The sequence below is a fragment of the Cricetulus griseus genome (genome assembly GCF_003668045.3).
Source record: "Cricetulus griseus strain 17A/GY chromosome 1 unlocalized genomic scaffold, alternate assembly CriGri-PICRH-1.0 chr1_1, whole genome shotgun sequence".
Classification (NCBI taxonomy): domain Eukaryota; kingdom Metazoa; phylum Chordata; class Mammalia; order Rodentia; family Cricetidae; genus Cricetulus; species Cricetulus griseus.
Genome location: NW_023276807.1, coordinates 133,161,576 through 133,172,875, shown reverse-complemented (window position 1 = coordinate 133,172,875; position 11,300 = coordinate 133,161,576). Strand labels below are relative to the sequence as shown.

The window sequence follows — 11,300 nt, the reverse complement described above, 5'->3', positions numbered from 1 at the left end:
TGGGTGCTTTGCTTCTCTGATCTTCAGCTTGAGGCTTGATCCTCAATATCAGTCCCTGGGTTTTTATTATTTGTGTTACATGTATCTGTGCCTATTACCTGGAAAATGGTGCATCTTGTACATAAACTTATCTATAGACTCCGACTGGAAAAGACCCATGGTAACCTGTTGGAAAAGCACTGCATGTCAATTCACTTAAGGTGCTTACTGCACTGAGGATGGTTTAGTATTTAATTATCGGCATTCAACATGGCTCCCTGACATTAACTGAGCTTCCAAAATGCTGTGTCATATGAGGTGTCGGTGAGGCAGGACTTGAGGTTCTGTGACTTTACTTGGTGGGTTGTTTTGTTTTGAGAACCAGATCTCACTTAGCCCTGGCTGGCCTTGAACTAGCTACGTAGCTGAGGATAACCTTGATATCCTGGCCTTCCTGTCTCCATCCTCACCCTGTCTACCTTGGAGGTGGACTTGGAGGATCCTGATCTCGAGGTCAGTAATAGCTGTAAACTAAGTTTGAGGCTAACCTGAGCTACATGAGGCCCTGTCTCAAGCACAGCACAATACAAAATAAAAAGAAGAGAAACTCACTTTGGGGTCATGGACTTGTTATCTCTGTAGAAGTAGCCTTGGAATGGTGTGCTGGCTAGTTTTATGTCAACTTGACATAAACTAAACTATCTGAATGGAGAGAACCTCAAATGAGAAAATGCCTCCATAAGTCATGCTGTAGGCAAGCTTGTAGGGTAATTTCTTAAATAGTGGTGGGGGTGGCAGTCAACTGTGGGTGGTTCCATCCCTGGGCTGGTGCCCCTGGGTTCTATAATAAAGCAGGCTGAGCAAGCCATGAAGAACAAGCCAGTAAAAAGCACTCCTCTGTGGCCTCAGATCTTTTCTCTAATGGTTCCTGCCCATTAGAATTCCTGCCTTGGCTTCCCTCAGTGGTCTGTTATCCAGATGTGTAAGTCAAATAAACCCTTTCATCCGTTGCTTTTGGTCATGGTGTCTTATCACAGCAATGGCAAACCCTGACTAAGACAAATGGGAAGAGCCAAGAATCCTACTGTGTGAAAAGAGAATCCTGGGAAGAAGAAGGCCCTGTATTGTAACCCTATCTGCTTCAATAGCCTGAGCTTACTCCCTAGTTCACAGTAGAGGGATCTTGTTTCTGGCAGGGAAACTTCTGACGGCTTCTCCTGTCCTTGCTCCTGTAGGCCCGCCCTTCTTTCTTCTGTTATGCTTCTCAGGTTGGATCTCCCCATTCATTTCCTTAATCACCTTAATCCCACAGTCTGATTGCTCTCATTTGCCTCTGGTTCTAGGGCCAGGTAGTCAAGGTGACCTTTCTATATTGCTTGAGCATATCTTTAACTATAGTGCATTTTGCAGATTATCTTTCAAGGATCTTGATTACAGAGTGTCAAACATGCTGGTGATTTAATGATAGCTTTTAAAGACAAACCATGGGTTATTTTAGAAATACAAAAATGTGTAATTGAGTGTGTTGTAGAGTAGAAGAAATGGATTTGGTTTATTTTTGTTGATTTATTGCTGTGATAAAAAGGGATTCTTAGAGGTTGGCTGCACATAGACATTTCTGGCATTATTCCATTGTTTTTGTTTTTGTTTGTTTGTTTGTTTGTTTGTTGTTTTTTGAGACAGGGTTTCTCTGTGTAGTGCTGGCCATTCTGGAACTCTCTATAGATCAGGCAGGTCTCGAACTCACAGAGATCTGTCTGTCTCTGCCTCCTGAGTACTGGGATTAAAAGTGTGTACCATCACTGCCCAGCTCCATTGTGTTAAAGTAAGGAATCCTGCCAGGCGGTGGTGGCACACGCCTTTAATTCCAGCAGTCAGAGACAGGCCGATTTTTGAGTTTGAGGCCAGCCAGGTTTATAGAGAAGAGTTCCAGGACATCCAGGGCTACACAGAGAAGCAATCTGTATTTGGATCCCTTGAACCCACATAAAAAGCCAAGCATGGTGGCTTGTGCCTCTGACCCCAGCCTTGGAAGGTAAAGGGACAGAGACAGGCAGATTCTTGGCTCACTGGCCAACCAGCCTATCTGAAGTAATAAATTTCAGGTTCAGGGACAGACTCTCAAAAAATAAAAAGGTGGAGAGTGAGGAATGGAACTCAGCATTGACCTCCAGCTTGCACACATGCAAACACAGTCATGTGCACATACTCTTGCCCTCTCAACACACACATTTAAATGAATACACACACACACACACACACACACACACACACACACACACACTGCAAATAAATACAACACATACACACTGAACTGTCAGGTTGATGTTGGGAGAGCAGGGCGCGCCAGCCAGCCACTATCCAGGGCCCTGCTGCCTTCTGAGTTCTGGTTAGCTTATTTTTGAAATGGAGCTTGTTGAGGGTGGGTGGAATTCTGCTGGGGGCTGGGAGGACATAGAAGTCCCAGGCATTGTGGATCTGTACCTCGGGAAGGGGGAGGCAACTGCAGCTCAGAACCTTTACATTTTTGGTCTCCTTGTGTAGCCCATGCTGACTTCTTCCTCAGGCTGCCTGTACTAGGACTAGTCCTGAGCTACATGGCCTGGCTGCATTGCTCTTTATTTTAAATCCTGAGCTACATGACCTGGCTGCATGGCTCTTTATTGTAAACACTGATCGCAGGAAGCTCTGAATGCATTTAGAGGGAATGCAGGCTTCTGCATTCTCCTCCTCTTCTTCCTTCTCCCCCTCCCCCTTTTGGGCAAATGGCCCAAGCTGGCCTTGAACTCACTACCTAGCTGTGTAGGTTCGGTGCTGGGTTAGAACCCAGGACTTTTCCTACTCTGTGGACAGAGCTACATTCTGAGCCCAGTCCTGAATTGTCCATGTAGTGAATCCAGATTGTCTTATGCTGGTGAAACTTGTGTCAGATGCCGACCCTGTTAGGAAATTCCTGGGGATTGTGTAAACTACCAGCGCTTTGGGTGTTTGGACAACAGGAGTTTGGCTGACTCATCATGGTCTTAACTCTCTGTGCCTCTCTGAGAGTCTGCCGGAAAATTAGAGAGAAGGTAATGTTCCCAAAGCAAGCTTGTGGTTGTGAGCTACTGGGTGGGTAATGTTCCCGAAGTAAGTGGGTGGCTGTGAGCGAGTGATTTCACAGGCCTGATTCTCATGGCTGTCCAGTTGCAAGTAATCTGGAGGGGGGAAAGAAAGGTAAGTATCGAAATTTGCTTAAAATCAGAAAGAGCACATGGTTATCTATTTAATTTGTGGTTTGTTGTGTACAGCCGTCAGCTTTGTGCCACCAGACAGAATTGGGAACTGAGGAATCACAAGCAAGCCTTCTTTTTACTCCTGGTAACCGCTGACTTCGCAGAACACAAACCCTTCCTTCAAGCTACCACGTCTTCCTGATTTGGGTGGGGCCCTGAAAGATGGTGGGGTGATAGCTAATGAACCTGAGAATTCTGCTGAGTCAGGACTTTGCCTGTGCTGGTGCTGGTCGCCCATGGTGAACTGCCAAATAGGATTGCCTGGGCACAGCATCTACAATTCAGAGGTGGGAGATATTTGTGTGGCCCCTGGGTAAGTGCTGGCCCAACACTTGACTTTCCTTGTTTTGTTTTTTGATTACTATAATCAAATTTTATGGTACAATTTCTGTTTCCATTTTCCTTTTCCATTTTCTTTCTTCTCTAGTGTCCAAAACATTGTTGCTTTTCCTTTCTGTAGCTGGAATTTCATCCTGTCCAGGCTGGACTTGAACTCCTGATCTTCTTGCCTGTACCTCTCAAATGCCGGGATTATAGGGGTGCATCACCATGCCTGGCAATATAGGTTTCCTGCAACATTTTCATACATACATGTCATTGTACTCTGCTCATATTCTGTCCACAGCCCCTACTCTTTCCCCACATAGTCCTGTGTTTTGCTTGCATGTTATATACATTCTACATATTAGAGAAAATGAAGTATTTGTCTTTGCGTCTGGCTTATTTTAATTAACATCATTAACTCCAGTTCCATCCACTCTTCTGCAAATGACATTTGGTTGTTCTTTCTCCACTGCATCTATGTACATTCTTCTCTTTATCTGTTCATCTGTGGATGGGTATCTAGGCTGATTCCACCCATCATTTGGCTATTGTGTATAGTGGTACAACAAACACAGATGTTCAAGAATCTCTATAGCATGCTGACATAACACTTAGGCTGCAGAGAGGCACCTTTATTTTTTATTTATTTATTTATCCCAAGGTCTGGTGATGTAGCCTGGCCTCCAGCTCTGTACTTTTCCCCACTGAGCCTTCCGCAGATTGTACTGGGCACCACTGCGCCTGCTCAGATATGAACCTCTAAGCTGTTGGAACAGCTCTCTGAAATCCTTTGTTTCTGTGTGAAGCTGGAGACACCAGATCCCTCATACACCTGCTTTCTCATCGTCAGAACAATAGGCCCCCTGGTTCACTACCCAGTCTCTGGTCTCAAAGACTTGCTTGCAAAGGTTACTTGCCTTCCACGATCACTCTGGGATTTGAGAAATATATGAGCTTTTGTTATTAGAAGAAGGACTTGAGGTGGGCCTAAGGAAGGACTTGAGGCTGTTGTTGAAACTAATTTAATTAAAGGATCATTATCTGACCAAGTGAGAGTGTTTCACTTCTCAAATGATTAACTAGTGGTAGGCCCTGCTTTGGGGATGGGGCAGGTAGATACTAAGAAGGGCTAAAAATAAATAAGCATGCTTATGATAATTTCAGTGTAAGAAGAAAAATGTAGAGTGGAAAGGAATGGAATATAGGGCTTATTGACAGGCTCTTGTAATTTTTTTCTAAAAAAGATTAATGTACATGAATGTCCTATCTGCATGTATACCTTTATGTCAGAACAGGACATAAGATCCTGCTATAGGTGGCTGTGAACCACCATATGGCTGCTTATTTATTTATTATTTATTTAATGTACGTGAGTGTTCTATTTGCATTGTTAGACCCCCGAAAACTCAAGTATCCGGGGTCTCAGGCCACGTTCGCGGTCATCCCAATCACCAGGCAGATTCGAGAGCTTGCTGCAAACTGCACGAGGCTTTATTGTAATTTAACAAGCTAACCCCATGTTAGCTCGGGTCTTTCACCCACCCCCCATGGCGGATGGCTAGCAAAAGAGGGCTCCTAGGGTCTCCCGAGAGATCTTATAGGACAGCGTAAGAGGAGTGTCTAGGGGTACGCACAGGCTCACGATTGGTGTGCCTCCAGGCTTGGAGGGCTTGCCCTGTGTTGATTGGTCAACTGGTTGTTATGGCCCATAGGCCCTCCCAGGGTGGTTGCTATGCTCTCTACGTCATTGCTGTGCGGCTGTCCATAAAGCACACCCAGGGTCGTAAAGAATAGCGCCACCAGCTAACTTCTGATTGGTTCCTTGTCACGAGGCATCTGACTTTCTAGTGTCTGGGACAAGGTCATAGAAGCACGTGTTCAGCCGTTATGGCTGCCAAAAGGGAAGCTGGTCCCTTCAGCATGTATACCTTTATGCCAGAATAGGCTGTGAACCACCATATGGTTGCTGGAATTGAACTCAAGACCTCTGGAAGAGCAGTCAGTGATCTTAACCATTGGGGACAGGCTTTTTTTTTTTCAGATTTTTTTTTATTTGAATTAGAAACAAGATTGTTTTACATAACAATCCCAGTTCCCTTCTCCCTTCCGTCCTCCCCTATCACCCCACCCCCAACTAAAACCCTATCACATATCTTTTCTTCTATTCTTCCCCTGACTCAACCTTTCTGCTCCCTCATGACCTCTGCATCCTTCCTCTTCTTCCTTTCTCATTCTCCTAGCTCCCTCCCCCCTCTTCCGGTGCTCTCAATTTGCTCAGGGGATCTTGACCCTTTCCCCTTCTCCAGGGTACCAAGTATGTCTCTCTTAGGGTTCTCCTTGTTTACTTGCTTCTCTGGCAGTGTGGGTTGTAGGCTGGTAATCCTTTACTCTAGGGGACAGGCTCTTTTAAAAGAGTAGAGCCAGCACGGTGGCTCACACTTCCATGTGTGAGTACCAACAGGCTTGTGGCAGTCGGTGGACAGCACTCAGGAGCTCTCCTTCCACCATGGGCCATGTACAGCAAACACTTCTACCCTCAGCCATCTCACCTGTCCCTCCCTCATGAAATCAGTCTCCCACTCAGAATCCTCTGCTTCAGTCCCTCTACCCCCACCCCCACCCCATTGCTGGGATTGCAGTGAGTAATTTATAAAACAGTTATTAAGGGCTTAGAGAGATGAAGACCTCTGGCTGCTCCTCCAGAGGATCTGGGTTCAGTTCTCAGGGAATCTGACCTCCTGTCTGGCTGCCCTGGAATGTGGTGAACATACATATATGCAGGCAAAGAACCTGTACTCATAAAAATAAAACTTAACAAAAATCTTTTGTAAAATGTTCAGCTGGGCATGGTGGGTCACACCCGTTTTCTTGGTACTTGGAAGGTAGAGACAGGGAGGGGTTCAAGGCAAGCTTCAGCCACAGAGTTAATTCAAGGACAGCCTAGGCTACATACATGAGACCTTTTATTTGACTTGGGGAATATCTTTTGTTTCATTTATTTTTTGTGGAGTTTGTTTAGGGTGCATTTTCCAGACAGATGAGCAATTTGGCCCTCCCTCCTTCTTTTCCGAGCACTCCCGCCCCCATTTGTGTGCATATTTGTTTTGTTTTAGGAGTCTGGGGTCTCCTGTAGCCCAGATTGGTCTCAAATTCTGTAGCTGAGGATAAACTTGAACTCTTGATTTATTTCCACCATGTAAATGCTGGGGTTAGAGACCTGCGGCACTAACAGGGATTCCATCTTTTTCTTCTTAAACAAGGGCCAAGTATATCTTGACACCTGGATCCCCCATGTCAGTGTTATTTCAAAAACAAAGTTGAGTACTGTTTGGTTCCTTTTATTTTCTTGGTGCAGAGATACGCTGGGACTCCTGAGTCACACTCACAAATGGCAGAATGGGAACTTGTAATTCTACTTTCTTGGCACTGACTCATGTGAGATCTGTGCTTGCTTCTGATAGACTGTCTGGTTCCACCTTGCTGAAGTGGAAATAGCTATTCAAATATTCAAAATTCAATAGCAGTTAACATTGAGATTAAATTAAATTGTTTATTCAATTTGTAGCCTCAAACCATATTATTTTGTGACAACCCAATTTTCATAGTGACTTAGAACTGTGCCCCTAGCCTACAATAGTGTGTGTCCTTCTAACATGGAAGCACGTGGCATACCACCCTCAGGTGTCCTGATGGGCATTTGGTGCACAGGCTGGACTTGCTGCCTGCTGTTGTGTCCAGGAACCACAAGAGGGCAGCTTGCTCAGAGAAGCCAGGTAGGAAAGTACTGTTCTTCGGAGGGGGGAGACTTTGGACTTTTTCAAAACGGTTCTGCATCAGGAAGCCTTTTTACATCCCAAACCACACAAAGAGAGGAAGTGCTCAGGACAAGTTCAAGAAGAGTTCTTCCCCACACATACTTCCCCCTTTCTTTGGAATATAAATATCCATTTCCTCAGGTGGCATTCTCTCCTCCATCTTTCTTACCTTCAGTCTTTATTGCGGTATCATTTATACTTTTCAGTATACTTTTCAGTGTGTGTGTTCTCTGAGTGTTTGTACCTGAAAGCTAGGTGTCTTACTCTTACTGCCCACCTCATTTTTGGAGACTATTACTGCATATAGCACATTTTTGAGGACTTGCACTGTAAACAGCACAGCACTCTATTGGCTAGTCTGGCTGACCAGAAACTCCAGGGATCAGTCTTTCTCTGCCCATCCTCCACCCTCCCTTTTACCCCCCTCCCCCAAGTTTAAGGTTACTAGTATGTGTGTTTTTGTTGTTGTTTGTTTGTTTGTTTGTTTGTTTTATATAGGTTCTGGGAGTTGAAACTGTCACCTTGTAGCTTCTGCTTTGCTTGGAGCTCTTTGTAGCCCAGGGTGGTCACAAATTTGCTGTCTTCTTCCTGACTCAGCCTTCCAATGCTTGGCCTTCCATGCTTGGATTCTCTTCTGTCTGAAAATTCTACATTCATTCACAAATATTATTTTTCTACACATGATCTTGCCCAAATGCTGAGAAGGTATTTATTATGGTCCTTTCTTGAAGGCTGTGTCAGAGCCTGGGAGAGAGCCAAGGAAATCAAACCCGTGGTATCCCTAGACAACATGTAGGCTTTTAACCCTTTGTTACCTTGTTTTAGTCTGGCTTGTGTTCGCTGAGAAGAACAACCTGTAGTTACACAATCATTAGCTTCTCATTTGTTTTTTCATGTTTATTTCTGCTTTAATTAGCATCCATTGTACTTACTTACCTACTTAGACTAATTAACTCAAGGAATCCTTCCTATTAGAGAAGTGCTGTTCTTAGTCCTGCAAACTGACAGATATGTGAGGAGAGTGGCTACAGTGACACTTGGGTGATAGGAGGGAAAGGACATTTGTTTTCTGATGGCTAAAATGTTGTTTTTTTTTTTTTTAAAGTAATACATTTTCTCACATGGGTAGATGACTAAAATCCTAGCACCAAAGAGGTGGGGGCAGAGAGAACAGGAGTTCAAGGTCAGCCTCAACTATATAACTCTATGCTGGCTTGGGCTAATAATAATCATAGTAGTTTCCATGTTTGTTTCCTTGTCTGTGTTCCTCCTTCCATTTCTTCCTCTTTTTCTTTCTCCCCTCCTCTAAACGCCAATACTCCCATCCATGTCTGTATGTGACCCCCTCCGGCAGTGTCTGCATTGCCTTGGTTGAACACACTGACCTTTCCAGTTCCACATCCCAGGCATCCTTGCACCCACGTCCCTCAGCCCTCCTCCACATTGTGGTCAGGGTGCTCCTCCATGCGATTCCAGAACGTCTTCCTTCCTGGTCAGAAGTCCTCAGTGGCTCCCTGTGTCATCAGATAGGAACTCTGGTTCCCCTACTCATTTCAGCCTCAGGTCCTTCCCACTGTCCACCTCACTCGCCCTACTGAATACTATTCTCCTTCTGTCTTGTCCTCCGCCAGGAACTCTGGAAAATGTCCTCTTTACACCCTTCATCGCTGTCCGTTGGACACATCTGCTCATCCTTTAGGACTTGACTCTCATCTTCCTTGATTAGTCTGATAGAGAAATTCCTGCCTTCCTGCTTTCCATTGCTCCTTGCACACATACCAGTTGGCACCCCAGAGTTTTTATAATCATCTCCCTGCAAGTCTTTGTCATACTAATAATCTGCTCCCACCCACAGAACAGTGGCTTTGTCTTTCCAACTCAATTTTGCTAGCCTAGGACCTGGATTGTAAGTGCCATGGTGGCAGAAAATGTATCCATTTGATCCAGAGTTGCCATTCCGTGCAATTGGCAAAAGGGCCTGGTGTATGACACCTTTTCATTTAATATGTGTTGAAAGCATGAATGGTGGATTTTTTTTTTTTTTAATGTCCTGCAATGGTTTATTTAGCCCACGGATTGTAAATTGAAGAGCCATCACTGTTATCAAGTCAAGGTCATATTTTATGTGGCGTTATGGTACCATAGAGTTCTAAATTTAATAGTTGTAGATAGAGTGTGTGCTCTTCCACTTCCTGCTGTCCACTCCAGTCCTTTAATTATCATGTACTTAGCTCCCTCTGCTCATCATTGGTCTGCTGATCCTGAGACATGGTGCTGGGTGTGGGAGGTTGGCGTTGATGGTTCCTTTGGGGTGTCAGAGCAGCTTCTACTCTGTTGTAGAGGCGGCAGTTGATGTCCCTATAGTTGTAGAAGCTCCAGCTTCAAGATCAGAGTGTCCACAAACTGGGGTCTCCCGAGGCCTCTCTTCAGCTTGCAGATGGCTACTTTCTTTAATATTTTTAAACACTTTAATTTGTTGTTGGGTGGAGGTCAGAAGACAACTTGTGGGAATCAGTTCTTTCCGGCCACCATGTGGGTCCCAGGGATCAAACTCAATTCTGGTGGCAAGGCCTTTACTTGATGAACCATCTTGATGGTCCAAGATGGCTGTCTTCTTGCTGTGTCATCTCATGGTCTTTGTCCTAATAGCCTCTTCTTCTAAGGACTCCAAACACATCAGGACCCATCCATGATCTCATTTATGTAGGATTTGATCTCTAAATACAGTCCCCTTCTGAGCCACTGAGGGCTGGGGCTTCAGCCAATGAAGGTAGCAGGACTGTATTCTGTATGAGACAGAGGTGGGGCTTCAGGCAATGAGGTAACAGGACTGTGTATCCTGTAAAGGGGGGCGGGGCGTGTACTCCTCTTCTGTGGTTGCTTCCTTGTAGCCAATTCCTGTTTTATAGCATGTCAATAAAGAGGAGCCCAGAAACCTTCAGGGCGATCACAGTGTCTTCCATTCAAATCATCTCTACTTCAAGTGTTTTGATCCTGGGACCACAAGCATATATCTCAAGAAGCTAGTGTTTCAAAATGCCCAGTAGAACTTTGGTGTTTTTCTATCTAGAAATCTGTCCTCTTTCATTTGATCTTTTGGGAAGCTGACCTGTGGGCTGCACATTTCCTTTGTCGAGGTTTTGGTGGACTAGGAGATAAAAGTCTGGTAATGGCATAGCACTACCTCCATTTGCTATAAGCAAACAGTCGGGTTCTTTATTACCCTTGAAATGGGCACTCGTGACACAGGTTGGACTCAGAGAAGCGAGGCAATGCCAAGTATCTGTGGGTCAAAGTTCCTTCAAGCACCGTATGTTAATCAAAAGTTCAAGCTTAGTTAGCCAGGCCACTGGGTTGGGGAGAACTTTGGAATAAATGACTACTGAGTTGGATTTAGGAGTTACCACACTTCATAATTCTTTTCTAAGAGGCAGGCTGCAAGAGTGAGGCTTATGTCACAGTTTGATTCATTCTCTGTGGAGTAGTATAAAATAAAATCTGCTGTACAGAACCTGGCTACTACCAAGTGTTTTAGTAGCCATAAAAATGCTGAAAAGTTACAGAGACCTATCTGTGTGAGCAGAAAAGCCAGCTGTAAAGGACTCCCGAAGTTGAAGAAAAATATAGAGCCCTTATTACTTAAATCCATCATGGTGTCTCTCACAGCACTTGAGAGCCGAGAGCTGGAGGCAGGAGTTCAAAGGCCAGCCTCACCACATATATGTTAGAGGCCATCCTGGGCTACATGAGACCCAGTCACAAAGGAAAGCAAGATAAAATAAATGCCTAAGATCACCCAGCCTCAGGCAGTATAACTGAGTTTGTCACCTTGTTAAATCTGTAGGGTTTTCCCTTCCATTCGTCCTCTCCTAGTCAGAGTGAGACATTCTCCCCTTCCAATGTCATA

At 44.8% G+C, this 11,300-nt stretch overlaps 1 protein-coding gene across 2 annotated transcripts in view; it reads left to right on the top strand.

Moving 5' to 3' along the window:
- The first annotated feature begins 3,055 nt into the window (after positions 1-3,055).
- The window catches only part of Rbm47 (RNA binding motif protein 47), an 83,077-nt gene continuing 74,832 nt past the window's right edge, over positions 3,056-11,300 (top strand). Inside the window, exon 1 of one of the 2 annotated variants that reach the window (XM_027390787.2) lies at positions 3,056-3,195. The gene's annotated coding sequence lies outside the window, so the exon portion shown is untranslated. Of the gene's footprint in view, positions 3,196-3,267; positions 3,340-11,300 lie in introns of those variants that run through there. The other variant, XM_035453400.1, reaches the window with a different exon arrangement.